General features: G+C 45.7%; 1 protein-coding gene and 2 non-coding genes across 3 annotated transcripts in view; 2 read left to right on the top strand and 1 right to left on the bottom strand.

The window, feature by feature from the left end:
* The window catches only part of LOC140400073 (histone H2B-like), a 240427-nt gene that overhangs the window by 184123 nt on the left and 28924 nt on the right, over positions 1-27380 (top strand). The gene's annotated exons all lie outside the window — the stretch shown is intronic.
* On the bottom strand, positions 6685-6776 carry trnar-ucu (transfer RNA arginine (anticodon UCU)). Its single transcript is given in 2 exon segments — positions 6685-6720; positions 6740-6776. It is a non-coding gene; the product is annotated as a tRNA-Arg (tRNA).
* Positions 23719-23808, top strand: trnar-ucg (transfer RNA arginine (anticodon UCG)). The gene is given in 2 exon segments: positions 23719-23755; positions 23773-23808. It is a non-coding gene; the product is annotated as a tRNA-Arg (tRNA).

Consider the following 27380-nt stretch of genomic DNA (forward strand, 5'->3'; position numbering starts at 1 on the left):
TGTTTTTAATCATTCTTACAATGTTTATGCTATTTCACTCCAATTTAAAAATGTTCCTGAAAGTGTCAGGAACCATCCAGGAGATGGCACCAGTCCACAATACATTTATTGATGCTATTTATTTCTGATGTTCTGTGTGTAACAACAATCGCTTATTGTCACAAGTAGGCTTCAATGAACTTACTGTGAAAAGCCACATTCCGGCGCCTGTTCAGGGAGGCCGTACGGTACCATTACATAGGACTCTTACTCCGGCCTGAGACCTCAACTTGTCCTTGTGTCCCGATGCTGCCGTTTGTAACCTGCTTTGTAACCATCACTTTTATGAATTAGTCATCATTTTGTAAGTAACTTAGGTGCTAATTTCACCAGGTACCAGGTGTGTCCATAACACAGTTTGTAAACTGAAATGTACTTGTCTCATTTTTCTGGCCCGGATAACCCAGCTGTTTACTATTGTTTCTAACTGAGAACTCATGTGTTCAAAAAACATTTGTACTGAAAAAGAATGAAGGTGGATTTTAAGAAAGAAGCGCACAAATGAAGGTTATTTTGTTTATTGAATTTGAGGAGTGTCCAAATTTAAAATGCTCATGAATGAAAGTGTCTTTGCCGAACGCCTCCCGTTCAGCCAGGAGATGGCACCAGTCCACAATAAATGTATTTATGCAGTTTATTTCCAATGTTAGGAATCATTACATAGGGCTCTTACTCTGGCCTGAGAGCTTACCTTGTCTCTGTGTCCTGAGGCTGCCATCTTCACCCTGTTTAAGCAATCATAGAATACTTCTTGTGCAGAAGGAGGACATTCGGCCCATCGAGTCTGCACTGATCATCCGAAGGAGCACCCAACCTACGGCCCATACCCACGTAAACGTTTGGACTCTAAGGGCTAATTTAACATGGCCAATCCACCTAAACTGGACATCTTTGGACAGTGGAGGAAACTCACGCAGACACGGGAAGAACGTGCAAGACTGTAACCCAAGGCTGGAATTGACCCGGGTACCCTGAGTGTTAACCACGGTGACACCCAAAAGCCGACTCTGGTGGGATTTGAATCTACCGCCTCATGGCCACGAATTGCATGTTTTTGTATTAGTCGTCATAATGTAAGCCATGATGTGGTGATGCCGGTGTTGGACTTGGGTGGGCTCAGTAAGAAGTCTTACAGCACCAGGATTAAGTCCAACAGGTTTCTTTCGATTCACCTGAGGAAGGAGCTGCGCTCCAAAAGCTAGTGATTCGAAAGAAACCTGTTGGACTTTAACCTAGTGTTGTAAGACTTCTTATCACAATGCAAATACATCAGTTGCTGATCTCATCAGGCTCCAGGAGTGTCCGTAAACTGAATGTTGCTTGTGTCATTTTACTGACGCGATTAACCCAACTTTTCACTCTTGTCTCTATTTACGATTTGCTATTGTTTACTAATATTACTTACATTTATTATTACTGTTATTATTATTTACATTGTGTATTTATGCATGTCTTATCAATGACCTAGAGGAAGGCACAGAAGGGTGGGTGAGTAAATTTGCAGATGATACTAAAGTCGGTGGTGTTGTCGATAGTGTGGAAGGATGTAGCAGGTTACAGAGGGAGATAGATAAGCTGCAGAGCTGGGCTGAGAGGTGGCAAATGGAGTTTAATGTAGAGAAGTGTGAGGTGATTCACTTTGGGAGGAATAACAGGAATGCGGAATATTTGGCTAATGGTAAAGTTCTTGAAAGTGTGGCTGAGCAGAGGGATCTAGGTGTCCATGTACATAGATCCCTGAAAGTTGCCACCCAGGTTGATAGGGTTGTGAAGAAGGCCTATGGAGTGTTGGGCTTTATTGGTAGAGGGATTGAGTTCTGGAGTCGGGAGGTCATGTTGCAGCTGTACAGAACTCTGGTCCGGCCGCATTTGGAGTATTGCGTACAGTTCTGGTCACCGCATTATAGGAAGGACGTGGAGGCTTTGGAGCGGGTGCAGAGGAGATTTACCAGGATGTTGCCTGGTATGGAGGGAAAATCTTATGAGGAAAGGCTGACGGACTTGAGGTTGTTTTCGTTGGAGAGAAGAAGGTTAAGAGGAGACTTAATAGAGGCATACAAAATGATCAGGGGGTTGGATAGGGTGGACAGTGAGAGCCTTCTCCCGCGGATGGATATGGCTGGCACGAGGGGACATAACTTTAAACTGAGGGGTAATAGATATAGGACAGAGGTCAGAGGTAGGTTCTTTACGCAAAGAGTAGTGAGGCCGTGGAATGCCCTACCTGCTACAGTAGTGAACTCGCCAACATTGAGGGCATTTAAAAGTATATTGGATAAACATATGGATGATAATGGCATAGTGTAGGTTAGATGGTTTTTGTTTCGGTGCAACATCGTGGGCCGAAGGGCCTGTACTGCGCTGTATTGTTCTATGTTCTATGTTCTATGTTATGTTTTACATGTATGAACCGATCTGTCTGGACTGTATGTAGAACAATACTTCTCACTGTACCTCGGTCCACGTATTATGGGCCAGGGTTTAGAGAACCCCAAAGTATATCACGGAGTTCACCTGACCCACAACTTTAAATACATTTTGGTTATGGGGAGCACAAGGGCCCATTTTACAGGTGTGATGCAACAGAGATCTAAAGTATGTTTAAAACAAAAGTATTTTTATTACATGAATCCAGTTAACATTTTATAAACACACAGTAAACAGTATATCAACTACAAATCCTGACCACTCCCCAAAAGATACAGGACTCTATAGACAACCCTTGATAACTTTCCAAACACCATCTGGCCTTTGCTTGCGAGATCCAACCAACTGTCCTGGCTTGAAACAATTCACACCTCTTTAACCTGGGGTTATCCCTCTCTCTGGCTCTGTAAAGACTTAATTACCTGCAAATGCTCGCATTTAAAGTCTTGCATCTTTGACTTTGTCTGTATAAATGTTTCTGGAACCTACCTCTCCATTCAGCTGGGGAAGGAGCAGCGCTCCGAGAGCTAGTGATTTGAAACAAACCTGTTGGACTTTAATTTGGTGTTGTAAGACTTCTTACTGTATGTGAGAAGGGATAGAATCTCCGTGGAAAAAGACCATTGGATTTGGAGTCCAACCCTTGAACTATTCGAAAATCTCAGCTCCCTAAACGCACTGTTCGACTGATTAAATTGTTGGTGTAACAATATCAGTTACAGATATTCCAGAAATTCATGTTTTTTTAAAAAACATTGCGGTCAGTTGGGCGCAGTTGGTGAAGAAGTGAAGTATTGACTGCGGTGCATTATCTAACCAATCAGAAAAGGTACCAGCTTACACCTGACTAAAGTTAACCAGTTCTGATGCCTTTCAATTCCAGATTTATTAAATCAGTGAATTTAACTGTCACCAGAGGCCGTGTTGGGATTTATTCTCTGTCCCAAAGATTAGTTCGGGCCGCTGGTTTCCCAATCCAGTGTCATAACCTTTCACCCCAGTTAACAAAACCGTCCATTCAGCTCATTACTAAACATCTTCCTGAGTAGATTAGAATTCCCGCCACAGAATCTTATTGAACCGATTGACACAAAACATTTTGTTCTGGATGGAGCTTCGATTGTTTATCCAGATCAAACAGAAATTGTGGATTCCTTAGGATCTAAGCAGAGTACCAAGATGAGAAACAATTGAATGAACAAAATAGCAAGAAAATAGATTCTGAGACAAGTCGGGAAATGTTTAGACGGAAACGCGGAACTTTGAGCTGAGGAAGGAAAACCAGCAATGTGATTTCGGTTTGAAACGGCCGCGGCAGGACTCGAACCTGCAGTTTTCTGATATTATCAGTAGATTCACCTTATCCGTTAGGCCACGCAGCCACCTGCTGCGCTGAGATAACTGATGTTAACATCATGTGAGAAAATACTGTGACTAGACGTGTTTCATTTCTGTGTTTTGATGATCCGCTGATTCCCAGATTCCATAAAATACAAGGGAAAGCTCCAGCTGCCGGACTTGGTCATTTTCGATGTCGAAAACTCCTTTCACCCTGTGAGCCGTGAAGATTCATGGAGCAACATCCACAAACTCGGCTGCTTCCGGACATGTGTCACATCCTCTGCCTGCTCCACAATCACATACAGTCAGTGATCCTCACCAAGTGAACGAACACAAACTCCCCTCAATAAAAACTGCAGAGAAAGAAAGGGAGCGTCATTGCACCAATTCACTTTTCCATTTTCCTCACTTCAATATTGTACCTGCCACCCAGCAACTTCCCCACAGGCCTGGAGAAAATCAAAGGAAGGACAGGAAATTGTTCACACTCCAACCATCTTCATTGGAAAGACAAACTCGATCTTCAGTCATTGAGCTCTAGGCTGTAGGTAATGTTTGTGTGGGTGCTGACTCAGAAACTTAGCCCAGGTCACTGCAGTTATGGATTTGATATCATTTGCGGTGGGAGTTTCTGATAGTGCGTCGTGTGTCAGGATGGCCGAGTGGGTCTAAGGCCAGTTCGTAGTTCAGGTCGCAGTCTCCTCTGGAGGCGAGGATTGAAATCCCACCCCTGACATTGACAGTTCCTCCGCGAGGGTCCATCCAACCCCGCGGGATCTCTCACCTGGAAACACAAGGGGAGCAGATACAGAGAAACAGCGACCACCTGCAAGTTCCACTCCGAGACACACACCATCCTGGGAAATATATCACCCTTTCTGTGGCTGGCTCACAATCCCGGAACTCCCTCCCTAACGGCACTGTGTGTGTGCATACACCACATGGACTTGCAGCGGCTCAAGATTCACGTCACCGCCAAATTCTCAAGGGTAATACATTTTGGACAATAATTGTTGACGGATTCAGCGACACTCACATCCCGTCAAATATTTTTAAAAATATTTTGGAAACCGAGTCCCCTGAACTCAGCTCAGAAAGTTCACAAATCACAAAGCAAATTACTTCAAATATTGATCATCATAAATAATAAACACAGGAAATGCTGCAAATGCTCAGAATTAAACAGCATCTGTGGGGAGAAAACTAGAAGCAGCGTTCCAGCTCTGTGATTGGATCATTTCCTTCTCTCTCAATGTGAAATCCTGGACTCAGCTGATAAACAGCAAGATGCCAATCACCAGTCATCAGTATCAGAAACAATGAACCTTTAGGATAGCGAGGCCGAGCGGTCTGAGGAGATGGGTTTAGGTTTCAGTCTCTTCGAGGATGCGGGTGGAAGTCCAACCGCTGCCAACATTTGTAGGAAAAGCGGCTAAGGTGGGAAATGGAAATAAAAGTGAACGATGTTGCAAAACTCTTGCTCTTCTCCCAAAATATCTTTCCGTTACTGACATTGTTGTGTCCTGTGTAAGTCGAGCTGAACTGATTTGGTGCCGCTTGTTCTCACCTTGCAGCCCGTCAGTCTCCGTATTCCAGGGACCATTTATGACATCATCAAAAACGCCCTCCCCTGCTCTCCCCATTCACCAGACTGAAGGGACAATCCCCTCCGCGACCGCTGCTCCACCGCCAATATCCGCTCACTTTCTATCTGCACCTTTCTTTGCAAGTGCAGGAGATGCAACTCCTGTCTTTTTACCCCCTCCCTCCTCATTATCCAAGGGCCCAAAACACTCATCCCAAGTGAACCAGTGAGACACTTGTGCTTTTCAGTTTAATCTCCTGTATCATAGATTATCATCGAATTCACAGTGCAGAAGGAGGCCATTCGCCCCCAACGGTATTTGCTGCCACAATTTGGTCTCATCTACTTCAACAGGTCAGATAACAGACTGTGACCGCTTTGATAAATCTCTGTTCAATCCACAATCATGACTTTGAGTTTCCTGCCACTTGTCATTTCAATTCTCCACCTCCCCACTCTGACCTTTCTGTCGTTGGTCATCCGTGTTCCAATGGCGATTAACGGAAACTCGAGTAAAACCACCTCAACATTTAAGTAGCCACCCACAGAACTCCGTCCTCAACATCGAGCTCAGTAATTTTAGATTATGTTTTGTTTGGTGTGTTTCTTGCCCGTCCCCGTTTTTTTGCTTCTAATTGCATTCATTCATTTTGCACTTGGACGGCGGAGAGACAGCTGGAGATTTTTCTAGAATGAATTGTAGAGCTCAAGGCTCAGACAGCTGAAGACGCGGCCGCCATTGATGGAAAAATGAAAAGTGCAAATGACAAGAGGACAAGGAAAGAGAAAGGTCTGGGAATGGAACCGGAACTCCAGTGAGAAATCTCCCCCTGAACCGCTAATGTTCACACGGCCGCTCATTCCACGTGTCCAGTCGGAAACATGTCTGAAGGACCATGCAGTCTGACAGAGCGCCTGTGATCATCCTCCACTGTCTGATCTAAAGCTGCAACATGAGCTGTTCATCACAGCTGTGATAAACGTGTTGGTGTTAGATTCACATCATCCAGTGGTGTCGATTCACATCATCCTTGTTTGGAGCTGCCTGTGAGGAACAAACTGCCCGCTGATATATCTGCACGGTTTGCAATCTGTCTGAGGAGGGAACAGACTGACTCTGGTCAGCAGCTTTCAAAGATTTTATTTATGGGATTTCTTCTGTGACGTTGTTCTGATGGGAAAGCGGAGAGTGACTGGAGTCGCCTTTCAGAAGGAAGTTCGGGGCGGCAGTTTCACTGACCTGGAGACATTGATAAACCTGTTGCTGATTTATTCAAACCTTGCCTAAAAACCGACTCTGGTGGGACTCGAACCCACAACCTTTGAATGTCTCATCACGACAGCGACTAGAAGCCCAACGCGCTATCCGTTGCGCCACAGAGCCACACCTGCAACGCTTTCCCATCCCCATATGAGGATTTCTGTAGTTGTCCAACAGGCAGTTCAAAAGTTCAGTAATTCGCAGAGTGACGACATTTCAAAACTACTTCATTGTCTGGGAATGTTTTGGACCGTCCTGTGGCTGTGAAAAGCGCTACAGAAATTCTAGTAAAACTCCGAAAGCACACAGCCAGGTTGGTGCAATGGGAGGACATGTAGCAGACAAGGAATGAGGCGATTTATTTTTGTAGGAAGAACAGAAGTAGACAATATAAAATAAAGTGTCTATTTACAAGAAAGAGTGCAGGAACAGCGGGACATGTGTCCAAATCATTGAAGGTGACAGGGCAGGCTGTAAGAGTCGTTTATAAATCAAACAGTGTCATGACTTTATTAATAGCGGCACTGAGTACAAGATGACAGAGGGGTCATCTCTCCCTTTTCAGCTCCTGACTGCAGAGGCTTTTCTTGTGAAACCGTTTATTGGAAAACCTCTTTCCCTGGAGGGAGGCGGGAGTTTGGAACTCCCTGCCTGAAAGGTTGGTGGAGCAGATCCCCTCATAATATCTAAGAAGTGTTTAGATGGGCATTTGCGATCCCAGGGTACACGAGGCGATGATCCAAGTGCTGGGAAATGGGATGAGAATGGTTCGGTGGTTGTTTCTGACCGGCACAGATGCGATGGGCTGAAGGGCCATTTCTCTGCTGTCTGATTCGATGACTTTCTGAATGAAATGCAACATGTGTTTGCAGCTGTCTCTGTCTATATCCTGTTGTATTCACAGGAACAAACAAACTAGGCTGGTCGTTGAGCACCTCGAGACTGTTCTGCCCTACATTTAGATTGAGTAAGGGCTCCGTGTATTTTAACTCCAGCTCCCTGACTGGATTTCAGAAACCCTCCACAAACGGCAGTCTTATTGAATAATACAGATCCCAGAGATGGATAATCAGCGATAATCACAGCCAGAGAGACCTGCAATAACCCTCAGAGCAGGAAAGACAACTCATTGTCCTTTGGCCCAACAGCAAAATACTGCGGATGCCGCAAATCTGAAACAAAGACAGAAAATGCTGCAAATATTCAGCTGACCCGGCAGCTTCTGTGGAGAGAGGAACAGGTCGTTCCAATGAAGGGTCAGGATCTGAAATGTTAACTATTTCTCTTGTCAGTGATACCACAGATTCGTAAAATATTTCAAGCATTCCGGTTTGTTCAGCTAAACATCCTCACACTCTGTAGCTTAGATCAATCCCAGCAGGGTGTCACTGCGTTTGACCTGATCTGTGTGATTGAACACTTCCTCCATAAAGTCACAGAGTCATAGATGTTTACAGCATGGAAACAGGTCCTTCGGCCCAGCTTGTCCATGTTGCCCAGTTTCTATCACCAAGTTAGTCCCACTTGCCCACATTTGATCCATGTCCCTCTATATTCACCCTGCCCAGGTAAATTTGATTTGATAAAATTAGCATTTGATAAGGTTCCCCATGGTAGGCTTATGCAGAAAGTAAGGAGGCATGGGATAGTGGGAAATTTGGCGAGTTGGATAACGAACTGGCTAACTGATAGAAGTCAGAGAGTGCTGGTGGATGGCAAATATTCAGCCTGGATCCCAGTTACCAGTGGCGTACCGCTGGGTCCTCTGCTGTTTGTGATTTTCATTAATGACTTGGATGAGGGAGTTGAAGGGTGGGTCAGTAAATTTGCAGACGATACGAAGATTGGTGGAGTTGTGGATAGTGAGGAGGGCTGTTGTCGGCTGCAAAGAGACATAGATAGGATGCAGAGCTGGGCTGAGAAGTGGCAGATGGAGTTTAACCCTGAAAAGTGTGAGGTTGTCCATTTTGGAAGGACAAATATGAATGCGGAATACAGGGTTAACGGTAGAGTTCTTGGCAATGTGGAGGAGCAGAGAGATCTTGGGGTCTATGTTTATACATCTTTGAAAGTTGCCACTCAAGTGGATAGAGCTGTGAAGAAGGCCTATGGTGTGCTCGCGTTCATTAACAGAGGGATTGAATTTAAGAGCCGTGAGGTGACGATGCAGCTGTACAAAACTTTGGTAAGGCCACATTTGGAGTACTGTGTACAGTTCTGGTGGCCTCATTTTAGGAAGGATGTGGAAGCTTTGGAAAAGGTGCAAAGAAGATTTACCAGGATGTTGTCTGGAATGGAGAGTAGGTCTTACGAGGAAAGGTTGAGGGTGCTAGGCCTTTTCTCATTAGAACGGAGAAGGATGAGGGGCGACTTGATAGAGGTTTATAAGATGATCAGGGGAACACATAGAGTAGACAGTCAGAGACATTTTCCCCGGGTGGAACAAACCATTACAAGGGGACATAAATTTAAGGTGAAAGGTGGAAGATATAGGAGGGATATCAGAGGTAGGTTCTTTACCCAGAGAGTAGTGGGGGCATGGAATCACTGCCTGTGGAAGTAGTTGAGTCGGAAACATTAGGGACCTTCAAGCAACTATTGGATAGGTACATGGATTACGGTAAAATGATACAGTGTAGATGTATTTGTTCTTAAGGGCAGCACGGTAGCATTGTGGATAGCACAATTGCTTCACAGCTCCAGGGTCCCAGGTTCGATTCCGGCTTGGGTCATTGTCTGTGCGGAGTCTGCACGTCCTCCCCTTGTCTGCGTGGGTTTCCTCCGGGTGCTCCGGTTTCCTTCGGGTGCTCCGGTTTCCTCCCACAGTCCAAAGGTGTGCAGGTTAGGTGAATTGGCCAATGATAAATTGCCCTTAATGTCCAAAATTGCCCTTGGTGTTGGGTGGGGGTGTTGAGTTTGGGTAGGGTGCTCTTTCCAGGAGCCGGTGTAGACTCAAAGGGCCGAATGGCCTCCTTCTGCACTGTAAATTCAATGATAATCTATGATTAATCTAGGACAAAGGTTCGGCACAACATCGTGGGCCGAAGGGCCTGTTCTGTGCTGTATGTTCTATGTTCTATGTAAATATTTCACTGTATTTTAAAGGAAAACATTGTACCGATTCTACACTGCCTCTGGCAGCCCATTTCGGATGCTCACCACCCTCCGCGTGAAAGCAAATCCTCTCTGGTCTCTTTTGCATCTCTCCCCTCTCACCTTAAACATATAGGAACATATAGAACATAGAAAATACAGCACAGAACAGGCCCTTCGGCCCACGATGTTGTGCCGAACCTTTGTCCTAGATTAATCATAGATTATCATTGAATTTACAGTGCAGAAGGAGGCCATTCGGCCCCCCGAGTCTGCACCAGCTCTTGGAAAGAGCACCCTACCCAAACTCAACACCTCCACCCAACACCAAGGGCAATTTGGACATTAAGGGCAATTTATCATTGGCCAATTCACCTAACCCGCACATCTTTGGACTGTGGGAGGAAACCGGAGCACCCGGAGGAAACCCACGCAGACACGGGGAGGACGTGCAGACTCCGCACAGACAATGACCCAAGCCGGAATCGAACCTGGGACCATGGATCTGTGAAGCAATTGTGCTATCCACAATGCTACCGTGCTGCCCTTAAGAACAAATAAATCTACACTATATCATTTTCCCGTAATCCATGTACCTATCCAACAGCTGCTTGAAGGTCCCTAATGTTTCCGACTCAACTACTTCCACAGGCAGTGCATTCCATGCCCCCACTACTCTCTGGGTAAAGAACCTACCTCTGATATCCCTCCTATATCTTCCACCTTTCACCTTAAATTTATGTCCCCTTGTAATGGTGTGTTCCACCTGGGGAAAAAGTCTCTGACTGTCTACTCTATCTATTCCCCTGATCATCTTATAAACCTCTATCAAGTCGCCCCTCATCCTTCTCCGCTCTAATGAGAAAAGGCCTAGCACCCACAACCTTTCCTCGTAAGACCTACTCTCCATTCCAGGCAACATCCTGGTAAATCTTCTTTGCACCTTTTCCAGAGCTTCCACATCCTTCCTAAAATGAGGCGACCAGAACTGTACACAGCACTCCAAATGTGGCCTTACCAAAGTTTTGTACAGCTGCATCATCACCTCACGGCTCTTAAATTCAATCCCTCTGTTAATGAACGCGAGCACACCATAGGCCTTCTTCACAGCTCTATCCACTTGAGTGGCAACTTTCAAAGATGTATGAACATAGACCCCAAGGTCTCTCTGCTCCTCCACAATGCCAAGAACTCTACCGTTAACCCTGTATTCCGCATTCATATTTGTCCTTCCAAAATGGACAACCTCACACTTTTCAGGGTTAAACTCCATCTGCCACTTCTCAGCCCAGCTCTGCATCCTACCTATGTCTCTTTGCAGCCGACAACAGCCCTCCTTACTATCCACAACTCCACCAATCTTCGTATCGTCTGCAAATTTACTGACCCACCCTTCAACTCCCTCATCCAAGTCATTAATGAAAATCACAAACAGCAGAGGACCCAGAACTGATCCCTGCGGTACACCACTGGTAACTGGGATCCAGGCTGAATATTTGCCATCCACCACCACTCTCTGACTTCTATCGGTTAGCCAGTTCGTTATCCAACTGGCCAAATTTCCCACTATCCCATGCCTCCTTACTTTGTGCAGAAGCCTACCATGGGGAACTTTATCAAATGCCTTACTAAAATCCATGTACACTACATCCACTGCTTTACCTTCATCCACATGCTTGGTCACCTCCTCAAAGAATTCAATAAGATTTGTAAGGCAAGACCTACCCCTCACAAATCCGTGCTGACTATCCCTAATCAAGCAGTGTCTTTCCAGATGCTCAGAAATCCTATCCTTCAGTACCCTTTCCATTACTTTGCCTACCACCGAAGTAAGACTAACTGGCCTGTAATTCCCAGGGTTATCCCTAGTTCCTTTTTTGAACAGGGGCACGACATTCGCCACTCTCCAATCCCCTGGTACCACCCCTGTGGTATGTTGACTATCTGCCTGATCTATGCTCCTCATTATTTTATAGACCTCTATCAGTTCACCTCGAAGCCTCCGACGCTCCAGGGAAAAAAGTCCAAGCCTGTCCAGTCTCTCCTTATAACCCAGAGGACCAAGTCCTGGTAGCATCCTCGTAAATCTCTTCGGCACTCTTTCTAGTTTACCAATATACTTCCCATGATAGGGTGACTAGAACTGAACATAGTATTTCATGTGTGCTCTTACCAATGTATTGTACAACTTCAATAAGACGTCCCGACTCCTTTATTCAATATCCTGACCAATAAAACCGAGCATGCTGAATGGCTTCTTCACCACCCTGTCCACCTGCGACTCTACTTACAAGGAGCTCCGAACTTGTACCCCTAGATCTCTTTGTTCTGTAATTCTCCCCAAAGAATACAACAGCGCAAAATCAGTCTTTGTTCCAGAATTGCAGGTTTAACTTGTCCTTCACTTTCCAGTGGATAATTTACAGACATTTTAACAGAAGGACTGAATTCAGTCCAATGGTTAATGCTTTCGACTAGAAATCAACTGGATTTTTCCCTTTGACTTCAGTCCTGCTCCCAGAGAATCTGTTCAGTCGTTAAAATAATGTTTTCTTTTGAATCCTTTATTTCCACCGAATGTTGACGCTGAAATTCCTCACAGTTCTCTCCATTGTTATCTACTCTGCGGGTATTGACTGCACCGTCTATTTGAGACATGCTCACAGGGCTGTGAGAGAGGCTTTCTTTCAGGTTTTAGGCCTCTTTTGGTCATTAAACAAAAACCGGATATCTGCAGAGGAACTCGGAATACCAAACCTCTCTTCCCAGGATGAACTTAGTCAGGGGACAAAATGTTGTTTGAATACAGAATAAAAGGTTTGAGGATTTGGGGTGAGATTCCTGGAGATTTGGGAAGAGAGCGATGTTGTGGAGCATTGTGACAATAGCAGGATACGAGTTTGGGAGATTACCCAGTCTTTGTGGGGGGCTGTGGGAAGGAAATTGTCTTGCCTGCCCACTCAAGCTGAATGTTGGGGTTGAGGTGGTGATCAGATTCCGTGCGGAGGGTGAAATCCTTTCACTGAATTTCACGTTTACAGCTCAGGTCCTCGAGAAATCGCTGCTGTATTCCCAGGAGGTGGTGGTCTCATTCTTAAAGCAAAAAATTTCAATCCAGGACCGGTTTGTCAATAAGAACAAGCTGGAGGATTGGGATGATAGAAACTGTTCAGCACTGATTCATTTTATTCATTGTTGTGTCCTGGAATAAGCAAGTGGATTGTAGCTGTCCATTAAAAACGCAAATAGAATTCGGAAGTTTCTGGCCAGTAACTTCACAATGTCCACTATTACATCACTCAGCATCCTCAGCTGCATCTCATCTGGTCCACATGACATGTCACCATTACCTACAGCCAGTCTTTCTCATTCCTCTTTGACATAAGTTTTATACAAAAGAAAAGAATTACGAATGGTCGATGAGGAAAGTGAGCACTTTTATTGAAGGGAGTTTAAAGAAACCTTTGTGATAAAGAAGTGGGATTCGGGAAATGAAAGTAACAATAAGTGGAATGAAGGCACGGGTTGTTCCTGAACTGATTGTAGAATTTGCTGTTTATTTATTCAATAGAGATTTCAGGCCCATTGTATTTGATGTAATTAAGGAGATTAACATTGAAGGAAGCATGTCATTGTCTATAATGTGTGATTACCTCCTTTTATCAAAATTGCTCTGATAGATGGGATTCAAAGAATTGGAGTCATATGGCATTCCTGTGGATTGTTAGATCCTTGCGAGGATTCAAACAAACCCTTTGGAAAACCGCCAAGACCGAGGAGGTTGTGCAGTGGAGATTGACTGGAGTGGTATCAGTGGTGAAGAGTGTGCTTCCGGAAGATGTATTTCCAATATTGCAAACCAGGCTGCACATTCAGAACCTTCTTACCAACTTCTCATCGATGAAAAGGATGCACTGGTGAAAATCTTCCATGAATCCTTAAATTCTGGAAAATTGCAGCGTGTTTACTTCAGACAGGCATCATAATGAGCGCAGGCTGGTAGTGCCGGAGAGCCTGTTCCTGTGCTGTACTGTTCTTTATGGAAAACTGCCAACATAACACCCTTATTCGAAAAGGGAGGGAGACAGAAACAGATAACTAAATGCTAGTTAGCATAATATCTGTCATGTGGAAACTGTTAGAATCCATTCTAAAGGATATAATAGCAGAACATTTAGCAATATATAACATAATGAAACAGATTCGGCATGGCTTCAAGAAGGGCACATCATGCATGACAATCTGTTCGAATTATTTGAAGTGGTAATGATCAGGATAAATAAAGGGGAATCCTGCCTCCAGCTGCCTCCCTACCTCCAGTTCCCTCCATCTGTTCCTCTCACAATATCACCCATTGTGTCACTCACCTCTTTCCCCCCCTCTCACCCTTCCTCGCTTTTCCTAGCCGCCCTCTATCTCTAATCCAATTCCCTTTCTCTGGGATCTGCCTTGTCTCCAGGCTCCCACTGACCCCGGGTTCGGGGACTCTCAGGCCGGCCAGGGCTCTTTAACCGGCTCCATTCACAGGAAAAGTAACTTCAGTTTCCACAATATCATCCGCTCTCTCGGAAACCCCCAAACTGAAATTCAGACTCACCGTGAAGGTGGAGACTGCGAGGGCAGCATGGCGGCACAGTGGTTAGCACTGCTGCCTGACGGCGCCGAGGTCCCAGATTCGATCCCGGCTCTGGGTCATTGTCCGTGTGACGTTTGCACATTCTCCCGTGTTTGCGTGGGTTTCGCCCCAGAATCCAAAGATGTGCAAGCTAGGTGGATTGGCCACGCTAAATTGCCCCTTAATTGGGAAAAATGAATTGGGTACTCTAAATTCTTTTAAAACAAGGTGAACACTGCGGGTCCCGCTCCTGCTGTTTAATACAGATCACTATAACTGGGCACAGTGAGCAGAAAGAAATTCGTGTTCTTTGTGTAAATTTCACTCCAATTTGAAACGCCCCTGAATGAAAGTGTCCGTGTCACACGGCTCCCGTTCAGCCAGGAGATTGCACCAGTCCACAATAAATGTAGTTATGCAATTTATTTCTGATGTTCTGTGTGTCATTACATAGGACTCTTACTCTGATCTGAGACCTTACCTTGTCCTTGTGTCCTGATGCTGCCCTTCTCATCCTGTTTCGGTAATAACTTTTTACTGGTATTAATTATGTAACTTACTTAGTGATTAATTTATTCAGCCACTAGGAGTGTTTTAAGCTCATTCTGTGAACGGAACTTTGCGTGGCTCGTATTTCCGGCCCGTTTAACCCACCTATTTACTATTGTTTCAGACTGAGAACTTAGTTATTAATGTTGAAGATTGTTGTTTATTTAAACTATGTTTCCACTCAAAACAAATTGATGCGGGTTATTAGATAAGAAACCCATGTGTGATGAGAACAATTGGTGAATTTTATTTGAGGAGTGTCCCCTCCTTTTCTGTCCTGACCTGCGATATTTACAAAGAACAAAGAACAAAGAAATGTACAGCACAGGAACAGGCCCTTCGGCCCTCCAAGCCCCTGCCGACCATGCTGCCCGACTAAACTACAATCCCTGGGTCCGTATCCCTCTATTCCCATCCTATTCATGTATTTGTCAATATGCCCCTTAAATGTCACTATCGTCCCTGCTTCCACCACCTCCTCAAGGCAGAAGGAGGCCATTCGGCCCATCGAATCTGCACCGACCCTCTTAAGCCCTCGCTTCCACCCTATCCCCGTAACCCAATAACCCCTCCTAACCTTTATGGTCACTAAGGGCAATTTATCATGGCCAATCCACCTAACCTGCACGTCTTTGGACTGTGGGAGGAAACCGGAGCACCCAGAGGAAACCCACGCTGACACGGGGAGAACGTGCAGACTCCACACAGACAGTGACCCAGTGGGGAATCAAACCTGGGACCCTGACACTGTGAAGCCACAGTGCTAATCACTTGTGCTACCATGCTGCCCTAGAATTAGGCCACTCGACCCATCGAGTCTGTTCCGCCATTCAATCATGGCTGATATGTTTCTCATCCCCATTCTCCTGCCTTCTCCCCATAACCCCTGATCCCCTTATTAATCCAGAACCTATCTGTAAGATAGATCCAATTCTCACTCCTAGCCCCGTAACCCCACCTAATCTTTTTGGGGCAATTTCCCCCACAAAGTTACCCAATTCACCTAACCACATCCTTGGACCGTGGGAGGAAACCGGAGCACCCGGAGGAAACCCACGCAGGCACGAGGAGAACGTGCAAAGTCCACACAGACAGTCACCCGAGGCCGGAATCGAACCAGGGAACTGGCGCTGTGAGGCAGCAGTGAAGACCACTGTGCCACCGTGCCGCCTCCAAATAAATTCCACCAGTTGCCATGGAGGGATTTTGAACCTGTGTCCCTCGAGAATTAGCCTGGGCCTCTGGATTACTAGCCCAGGAACATCACCATTACACCACAACCACTTATTTAATTAAATAATTCACCACTGTGATGGCCAGGAACTGAAGCTGGGTCAAATGCTGGGACAGTCACCACTATACCACCACCTGCCCCCCGGGCAATGTCACCCCCTCTGTATTTATAGAACGAATACACAAACAATGAAGCGGGGGAATGTATTAAATCAGAGATTGGATATTCTTGTAACCAATATGGCTGTAATGGGAATCCTTCATTTTCCGATAGATCGGGATGAGCTGGATCGCTCAGGCAGAAATCAGATATCTGGGGATTTAAATGTGATTACTACAATGATAATATTTAACCATGTTAATGTTATTTTGCTCCAATTGAAACGTGTCACGAATACATCGTTGCCTTGCTGCACAACTTGCTTTCAGCCAGGAGATGGCAGCAGTGCGCAATAGTTTGGGTCTCCTGTTTGGCCCACAGATCTCGATAGGAATGGAGCTGCTGCTTCCCGGGGAGCTGCCAAGCAAGAGGCACAGATACTGACCAACTGCACCCGCTCCAAATGGATTCCCCAAATTACTGAACAAAACAAAAACAAGCACAAATCATATTTTAAGAAACTATGACAGTGACTCTGAAAACAATACACCAACACCTCTGAAAAAATCGACTTGCTGTAACTAATTCAAGATGAACCGTTTCAATATCAGCCGTAATTCCTTACCAGTTCTCAGACAGGCACCGACTGGTTAGAAGTTTGCTTCACTTTTCAAGGTCCGGCTCAATAAAATCAATCACAGACCCATGATCTGCTTTCCTCCTGTTCTCAGACACATCCACTTTGTACAAGGGCGCACTAACTGGTTTTCAGAGTAAGAGTCAGACTGCAGTCACCTCGTTCTCTCTCGATCCCTTTATCTCAGAGCCACCTCACAACCAGGAATGGAACTTCTCACAGAGCCAAGAATGGAATAGTTTGTCGATTCTTCCACTTATTCAGGACCGTCCATCACCAGGACGTATTCGTCCAAAAGAGTTGGGGTGAGATGGGGTTGAGTTTCACTGTGAATCCAATCAGTCCCCGGAGAAGCACAAAAACAGTGAGTGAGGGAGGGAGAAAGAAACAAAGAAACAGATAGAGAGATAAAATATGTTCCATTTCTACCACGATCTTTTTACCCAGAAATACATTCACCTGGATGAAACCAAACCACGTTTCCATTCGCTGCCGTTGCTGCTTCTCCTTCCAAACGTTGCAGGAAACGTTATTATTTATTGATTGTTGTTTTGAGTGCGAGCTTCTTTATATTTCGTTCAGTTTCAAAAACAAATGTTGAATATCTGACTGAACTCGATATAGGTTCAAACCGTTCATTTACAAACATTCCGATTCATTCTCGAGTCAGCGGCTTGTGCGGGGAGTTCAGCAAACATTTCGAATCACAGTCGCTGCGAGCAGGGCTCGAACCTGATATTTAACAATATCCAGTAATACCCCACAGAGGGGCAATAAGGATGTTGAACAATATCTAGTAATACCCCACAGAGAGGCAATAAGAATGTTAACAATATCTAGTAATACCCCACATAGAGGCAATAAGGATATTTCACAATATCCGGTAATACCCAACAGAGGGACAATAAGGATATTTAACAACATCCAGTAATACACCACAGAGGGACAATAAGGGTATTTAACAATATCCAGATATAAACCACAATAAAACTCGAGACACCAGTTTCCCCTCTCGGACGGGTGTGAACAATCCAACCAGACTATTTACAACCAGAGAAGAGGAGATTTACCCGGAGTCCTGCCTCCAGCTGCCTTTCTTCCTCCAGCTCTCTCCCTCTGTTCGTTCTTCACTCTCACACATTGTGCCATCCTTCGATTTCCCTCCCTTTCCCCCTCCCTGTCTCTTCCTACCCCACTCCCTCTCTCTAATGTCTTTCTCTTTCTCTGGGCTCTCCCTTGTCTCCGGGCTCCCACTGACCCCGGGCTCGGGGACTTTCATCCCGGCCAGGGCTCTTTAACCGGCTCCATTCACAGGAAAAGTTTCCACAATAACATCCGCTGTCTCTGAAACCCCCAAACTGAAATTCAGACTCACCGTTAAGGTGAAGACTGCGGACTGCGGTTCCCGCTCCTGCTGTTTAATACAGATCACTATAACTGTGTACAGTGAGCAGAAAGAAATTGCTGTTGTTTGTAAACATTTCTTACTGACATCACTGTCATTCTGCTTTAACAGGACGAGGTTGTGTCTTCTGATATTTCAATCGATATAAAACTGTGCAAAGATATAAACTGAACGGGTAAATCTGAAATATCCTGAAAAGATTATTTACATTATGCTTCTAAACGGAGTCATTTCATTTCCACACAATGAACTTTGTCCAAATGTAAAATTGTGGAATCAGCTGTAGATAAACTCAGTCAGCCTGACGTGATTTGAACAAGCAACCTCCTGATGTGACAAAGAGTCATTAGACTCAAAACATTAGATTTTACTCTCCCTACAGATGCTGCCAGACCTGCTGTGATTTTCCATCATTTTCTCTTTCGTATCAAGCAACCTTCTGATCTGGAGTCAGACGCGCTACCGTTGCGCGACACGCTCAAGTACTGGTCACTGAACCTTTCTCCTCATAGATTTATTCATTATCAGTCAATGACTGGTACTGCACGTGAGGGTGGAATCCAGTCTCTGTCAGATATTGGTGCCGAATATCAGTGTGGAAATCTTTCTGTATCTACCAATCACAATTACTGTTTGGGAAAAGTGGGATTAATTCAGTATCGGTGGGTATGAGTGTTTTTTGGGCTGTTGGGGCACTCAACAGCGGATCAATGGTTTCCTGCTTGAACCAAGCATAGAATTCATTGAGTTCATCGGAGAGGGGTGCTCTGCTGCTGGAGACGCTGCTCGGCGTCGCTTTGTAGCCCGTTATGTTGTTTAAACCTTGCCGCAACCGACGAGAGTCTGTAACGCTAGGCTGTGACTCTAGCTTGGTCTGATATTCTCTCTTGGCATACCGGATGGCTTTACCGAGGTTGTACCTGGATTTATTGTATAGGTCAGGGCCGCCTGACTTGAACACCTCAGACCTGCCCTTCTGTAGGGAGTCAATCTCCCGATTAAGCCATGGTTTCTGTCATGATATCCTCATTAACATATCTTGGTGCAATAACACACAAACACTGATAAGCAGGTAGATGGACCAACCAACACACAAACAACATCGCAGCCAATCAGCAGTGAGAGCACACGCACTATAAAACAGGGAACACCACAGTTCCCGCTCATTCTACCAGGAGAGAGCTCAGAGCACAGATCTCACAGCGTGCCACTCAGACATACACCATGTGCTGAGTGTCTCACTAAGATAGTGTTGGGCTGGGTCCACAGGTTTGCTGGTGAAGTACGAACCACAGCCAGAAGTTAATAGTTATTATTGTACAGAATAATAAAACAGAGTTGTACCATCTACAACCGTGTTGGTTTGTTTGTTTATCGGAACACCCAACACGACATGATACCAGGTCTGGATACTCGCCAGCAACTGTGAGACCTACCGGCACCTCTTCAGAAACCCGCCATCCTGCGCCATTGAAACCATCATCCCGCCACATCGGATCGCTGGAAACCTTCATATTCCGGATCGCTGGAAATCTTGGCGTCAACTGGAAGCTGTTTAAACAGAGCTTCCAACTCTTCCTAGAAGCCACAGGCAGGGAGAATGCATCGGACACCAGGAAGATCGCCCTCCTCCTCTCCACGGCAGAGCAACACGCCATCCACATCTACAACTCCCTGGCATTCACGGAAGGCGAGGACAAGACGAAGTACAAGACGGTCCTTCTAAAATTTGAGCAACACTTCAGCGTGGAAATAAATGAGAGGTTCAAGAAGTAGCTCTTCCAGCAGCGCCTGCAGGGTATGGATGAGCCTTTTCAGTCTTATTTGACATATCTCCATATCCTCGCGCAGTCCTGTGGCTATGAGGCCACCTCCGACTCCATGATTCGGGATCAGATAGTTTTTGGGGTCACCTCGGACACCCTACGCCAGCAGCTCTTCAACATAAAGCGCCTCACCCTAGCCACCGCCATCGAGACCTGTGTCCTCCACGAAGACGCAACCAGCCGGTACTCCAAATTCCAGGCAGCCGAATCGGCACGGCAGGGTTCCTATGAGCCGAGCAGGTCCAGTCGATTGAGTTCCTCCCGGCCCGCGGCCCGGACGGGGGCGGCCATTTTGCGCGCTTTCCGAGGCCTCCCGCGCTTGTACACGCCAAAAGAGGGGACATCGACACAGAGGGACGGGATGCGCAGGCATGCTCTATGCAGGACCGCACCATGCATGCACGGTGGCGCGACGAACGCCATGATGTCACGACGTGCGGCAACTGTGGATTCGCACACTTAAAGCGGCAATGTCCAGCCAAAGCGCGACAATGCCTCTGCTGCAGCAGGATGGGCCACTACGCTGCCTGCTGTCGAGCAGCTCAACGTGCCAACTCTCTGCAATTCTGCCAACCTCGCAGGGACGTGCGGGCCATTTAGCCCCCATACACCGAATCATACCCTGACGACGTGCAGACCGGTGATACCGACGACCGGGAAACCTTTTGTGTTGCGGTAATAAACAAGAACTGGATGTCCCCAAGTCGGACCCACCAGCCGATGCCAGTGCACAGCATTAATCCGGGCGATGAATGGTGTGCCATCCTAACGGCCAACCCAAATCCGTCGCCCACCTAATAGACTGGACTTATGAGCCTGTTTGCACATTGGACTCACTGAATTGTTTTGCAATACTGTTAACGTGTTTCTTTCTTGTTGTTCCAGAAGTTCTGTTTCGATATTTGCTGATTGCACTTGTTTTGTTTGTGCTACAACCTCGTTGCTCTGTTGCACCTGACACCTTCCGATGTATATAGTTTAGCCTCATGTACATGTTGTAAATATTGCACACACATATTCATATGCACTCAGTACACACCAATATTTATTACCATGTCGGCACATTTCCTTGTGAAAAGGGGGGATGTCATGATATCCACATTAACATATCATAACATATTCTCTGAAGGTAAACTTGCAGGTTGAGTTCGTAATTAAGAAAGCAAATGCAATGTTGTCATTTATCTCAAGAGGCTTGGAATATAAAAGCAGGGATGTACTTCTGAAGATTTATAAAGCACTAGTTATTCCCCATTTATTCTTCTGGGCCCCACATCTCAGGAAGGACATACTGGCAGTGGAGCGGGTCCAGTGGAGATTCACACGGATGATCCCAGGAATGGGAGGCCTAACATACGATGAACATCTGAGGATCCTGGGATTATATTCATTGGAGTTTAGGAGGTTGAGGGGAGATCTAATAGAAACTTACAAGATAATGAATGGCTTAGATAGGGTGGACGTAGGGAAGTTGTTTCCATTAGCAGGGGAGACTAGGACCCGGGGGCACAGCCTTTGAATAAAAGGGAGTCACTTTAGAACAGAGATGAGGAGAAATTTCTTCAGCCAGAGAGTGGTGGGTCTGTGGCATTCATTGCCACAGAGGGCGCTGAAGGCCGGGACGTTGAGTGTCTTTAAGACAGAAGTTGATAAATTCTTGATTTCTCGAGGAATTAAGGGCTATGGAGCGAGAGTGGGTAAATTGAGTTGAAATCAGACATGATTGAATGGTGGAGGACTCGATGGGCCGAATGGCCTTACTTCCACTCCTATGTCTTATGGTGTTATGGTGCAATCACACACACACACTGATGGACAGGTAGTTGGACTAATCAACACACACACAACATCGCAGCGAATCACCAGTGAGGGCACACGCACTATAAAACAGGGCACACCACAGTTCCCGCTCATTCTACCAGGAGATAGCTCAGAGCACAGAGCTGACAGCGAGCCACTCAGACATACACCATGTGCTGAGTGCCTCACTAAGATAGTGCTAGGGCTGGGTCCACAGGTTAGCTGTTGAAGTACGAACCACAGCCAGAAGTTAATAGTTATTATTGTACAGAATAATAAAACAGACTTGTACCATCTACACCCGTGTTGGTTCATTTGTGTATCGCAACACCCAACACGACAGTTTCTGGTTGGGAAACGTACGTACTGCTTTCTTTGGCACGCAGTCGTCCACACATTTGCTGATGAAGTCTGTGACAGTGGTGACATACTCATTTCAGTTAGTCGCTGAGTTCTTAAATATGGACCAGTCCACTGTCTCCAAGCAGTCACGTCAGAGCTCTTCTGCTTCCTCGAACCAGCACTGCACGACCTTCTTAGCTGGATTGTCCCACTTAAGTTTCTGCTTGTATGCCGGGAGAAGGAGCACCGTCCTATGGTCTGATTTTCCAAAGTGCGGCCACGGGATGGAACGGTAGGTGCCCTTGATTTTTGAGGAGCAGTGGTCAATCGTGTTGTCTCCCCTGGTGGGACAGGAGATGAGCTGGTGGAATTTTGGCAGTACACTCTTGAGGTTGGCCTTGTGGAAGTTTCCGGCCACGATGAATGTGCTTTCAGTATGGACAGTGTTTGACTATTCACCACCCAAGCCCTCAAACAAAAGCTAAAAATCACAGCATTTTCACTTCACCCACATCAAGTTACCCAGAGACACAACAGACACGTTCCAGACAAGGATGGGATTTGAAGCCACGTGTACAGAGCACAATGGATTATTGTGCATCACCTTAACAACGTGGTACAGCTGCTTTACTTCAGGGCCCTGTAGTATCCCTCAATCAGACTTCTTTGAGTTTCTTTCGCACAGGTGCTGATTTACAGTGTACCGTCAAAGTGTAAATAAAAAATAAATATCTGAGGAGAAAGGTTCAGTTATTAGAACTTGGGCTTCTGGCGCTAAGGTAGCGCGTCTGACTCCACATCAGAAGGTTGCGTCCAAATCACGTCAGGCTCCCGGAGATTTTCTGCAGCTGGTTCCAGGAATTTCTCTCTGTGTTGGAATGTTTTTGAAATGACTCCGTTCAAAAGCGCAATTCAAATAATCTTTTCCGGATATTTCTGATTTACCTGCTCAGTTTATATTTTTGCAAGGTTTAATATCGGATCAAATATCACGAGACTCAAACTCGTCCTGTTAATGCAGAATGACAGTGAGTTCAGTAAGAAATGTTTACAAACAACTGCAATTTATTTCTGCTCAATGTACACAGTTACAGTGATCTGTATTAAACAGCAGGAGCGGGAACCGCAGTCCGCAGTCTTCACCTTAACGGTGAGACTGAATTTCAGTTTGGGGGTTTCAGAGAGAGCGGATGTTATTGCGGAAACTGAAGTCACTTTTCCTGTGAATGGAGCCGGATAAAGAGCCCTGGCCGGCCTGAGAGTCCCCGAGCCTCCATGAATCTTCACAGCTCACAGAGTGAAGGGCTTTTCCACTTTGAAAATGACCATGTCCGGCAGCTGGAGCTTTCCCTTGTATTTTCTGGGATCTGGGAAACAGCGGATCACCAAACAATAGAAATGAAACACATAGAATCGCAGTATTTATTCACAAGAGATAAACATCAGCTCACGTATCGGAGCCAGTGGCCGCGTCGCCTAATGGATAAGGCGTCTGACTTCGGTGAATTTCAGTGATGATATCAGAAGATTGCAGGTTCGAGTCCTGCCGCGGTCGTTTTTTACAGAAATCCGGTGCAACTTGCTGACAGCCGAGTTTTCCCTCCTCAGCTCAAACTTCCACCTGTCCATCCAAACACTGTTGGGATTTTTTGGAATGTAATTTCTTGTAACTTTGTTCATTCAATTGTCTCTCATATTTTGTTTAGCCCCTAATGAATCCACAATATCTGTCTAATTTAGATAAAGTATTGAATAAATTATTATGCATCAATCGGTTAAATACAATTCTGTGGAGGAAATTCGAATGTCCTCAGGAAGATGGATAGAGGCATAGATGTTTACAGCATGACAACAGGCCGTTCGGCCCAGCTTGATCATGCCGCCCAGTCTCTATCACTAAGCTAGTCCCACTTGCCCGTGTTTGGCCCTCTCTTATCCACCCTGCCCATGTAACTGTCCAACTGATTTTTTAAAGATTAAATTGTACACGCCCCTGCCTCTGGCAGCCCGTCCCAGATACTCACCACCCTCAGCGTGAAGAAATGTCCTGCCTGGTCTATTTAGTATCTCTCCCCTCTCACCTTATACAAATGTCCTCTAGTTCGAGACACATGTACCTTTGGGGAAATGTGTCGACTACCTACCTTATCTATGCTCCTCATTATTTTATAGATCGCTGTAAGATCACCCGTAAGCCTCTCAAGCTACAGGGGGAAAAGTCCCATCCTATCCAGCCTCTCCTTATAACGCAGACTATCAAGTCCTGGTAGCATCCTCGTAAATTGCTTCTGCACTCTTTCTAGCTTAACAATATCCTTCCTATAATAGGGTGACCATAACTGAACACAGCATACCGTGTGTGGTCTTACCAATGTCTTGTACAACTTCAACAAGGCGTCTCAACTCCTGTATTCAAATTCTGACCAATAAAACCTGGCATTCTGAATGCCTTCTTCACCATTTTGTCCGACTACGACGCTATCTTCAAGGAGCTATGGACCTGTACACTCCTTGATCTTTTTGTTCTATAACTGTACCCAACTCCTTACTCTTAATTGAGCGAGTCCAGCTCTGTTTGGATCAACCAAAATGTATCTCCCCACATTTATCCAAATTAAACACCATTTGCCATTCATAGGCCCACTGGCCCAAGATGTTAACAATGAGCTGAATCAACTGTTTTATGTCCAGAGGGATGAAAGATTATGTCACTGGATTGGGAATCCAGAGGCCTGAACTAAACTTTGGGACACGTAAGAAATCCCACCATTCAAATTCACCGATTTAATCGATTTACAAGGGGATTAACAGGGTGGATGCTGAGAGGTTGTTTCTTCATGTGGGAGAGTCTCGGACCAAAGGGAATGATCTCAGAGTAAGGGGCCGCCCATTCAAACCAGGGATGATGAGTAATTTCTTCTCTCAGACTATAGTGTATCTGTGGAACCATTTTTGTAACCGAATAGGGCTGTCAGGCTGGGTCAGTTAATATGTTCAAGGCTGATACAGACAGATTTTTAATCAGTAAGGAAATCAAGGATTATGGGGATGATGTGGGAAAGTGGGTTTGAGGATTATATCAGATCAGTTAAAACCTATCTGAATGGTGGAGCAGACACGATTGGCCGAATGACCTACTTCTGCTCCCACGTCTTACAGTGCAATGAGATCATCTGACTAACTTGTTTTCACAGCTGTGCTGCCGGTTCCGGAAAGACAAAATCTGCCAGCAGTGCCCCAGATGATCTTATACATCTGTTTTGGAGCTTCTGAAGCCGCAAGTTTTCATGGTGCCAAACTCCTGCCCAAAACTGGTGTCGTGATTTAAATCGATTATCAGACAGAGGATTAGGAATATCGGTATGGAGATTGGTGCAAGAAGATTCATTCCTCAGGCCTGTTGAACTCCGAATCTAACCTTCATCCTCGTTCCGCGTCGACGAGAATGGATTCAAACCCGCAGATGCAAAGCACAATGGATTAGCAGCGCATCACCTTCACCTCTCGGCCAACTCGCCATGTAACCTGACTTCACCAAACCACCTCATGGACTTTTAACATCCCCAATAACTAACGGAAGAAGGTTGTCTTTGTGCATTGGTCCAGATGTGCAGCCAGATGTGAAGTGTTGGAAATGTTGTTCCTGTCAGCAAATTACATTTCCATCATGTCAACTCAGGGATTGTTCTGATTGGACTGATGGGAAACACTTCAACACCATGTCCAACATGTTTCTACACATTGTAAATAAAACACCGCGGAAAGACTGAAAGATACAAACAATTGATCGCATCATGATGGACATCACTCGGACGCATCAAACATCCCGTCAATGTCGGAGTTCTGACGATTCTAATTTGTTATTCACAGAAACCCTGCAGGACATTCGGCCTCTTGAGTCTGCACCGAACTTCGGAAGGCACACTCGACCTGGACCCCCTCTTCCGCTTCTCCTCATAACCCCGCACTTGCTCATGACGAATCCACCCAACCTACACTGTGGGACGAAACAGGAACACACTGAAAAAACCCATGCAGACACGGGGATAAAGTGTAAACTCCACACAGATAGTCACGCAAGCTGGAATCCAACTATAATGAAATGCGAACTGACAGGATGAATTGCTCTAACTCCACATGTGTTGAGTGAGTGGGAAAATGAATGGCAGATGAATGTATAATATGTATAAATGTGAGGTTATACACATTGGGAGCACAAACAGGAAGGCAGATTGTCATCTGAATGTCCATTAATAGGAGAGGGGAATGTGGAACGAGACCTGGCGGTCCTCGTACACCTGTTGCTGAGGGTGAGGTTGCAGGTGCAGCAGGCGCGAAAGGAGGTCAATAGTATGTTGGCCTTCATCGCGAGAGGATTTCAGTGCAGGAGCAGGAATATTCTTGGTGCAATTATCCAGGGCCCTGGTGAGGCCACGTCTGGAATATCGTGTGCACATTTGGTCTCCTTCTCTGAGAAAGGGTGTTCTTGCTGTAGAGGGAGCGCAGCGGAGGTACAGCACACTGATTCCTGGGATTAAAGGTCTGACGTATGAGGAGAGACTGGCCGGTTGCGATTGTATTCGCTGGCGTTCAGAAGAATGAGGGGATTTCATAGAAACCTGTCGAATTCCAAAAGGACTGGACAAAGTTGATGCAGGAAGAATGCTCCTGATGGCGGGATGTTCAGAACCAGGGGTCACAGTCTGAGGATATGGGGTAGACCGTGTTGGACGGAGAAGAGTATAAATGTCTCTACGCAGAGTTTGGTCAGATTGGAATTTGCTCCCACAGCAATTTGCTGAGGCAAAACCACTATAATTTCAAGAAACAGTTTGATGAAGCACATGGGGAGAAGGCAATCAACAATACGGGAGGGGAGGCGGGGAAGGAGGGATCAGCCAATTGGGTTGGATGATCAGCCATGATCACAATGAATGGCAGAGAAGGCACGACGGGCCGAAGGGCCTCCTTCTGCTCCAATTGTTTATGTTTCTATGATTGGCGCAGAGCAACGTAAAGGCTGCTAGGCGGGAGGTGCCGCTGATCTTCACAGGAACAGACAGTGAGACGGAACATTGATCATAAACAGACAGTGAGAGAATACAACACAATAAACACAGGAAGCAA

This window comes from Scyliorhinus torazame, chromosome 24, assembly GCF_047496885.1.
Source record: "Scyliorhinus torazame isolate Kashiwa2021f chromosome 24, sScyTor2.1, whole genome shotgun sequence".
Classification (NCBI taxonomy): domain Eukaryota; kingdom Metazoa; phylum Chordata; class Chondrichthyes; order Carcharhiniformes; family Scyliorhinidae; genus Scyliorhinus; species Scyliorhinus torazame.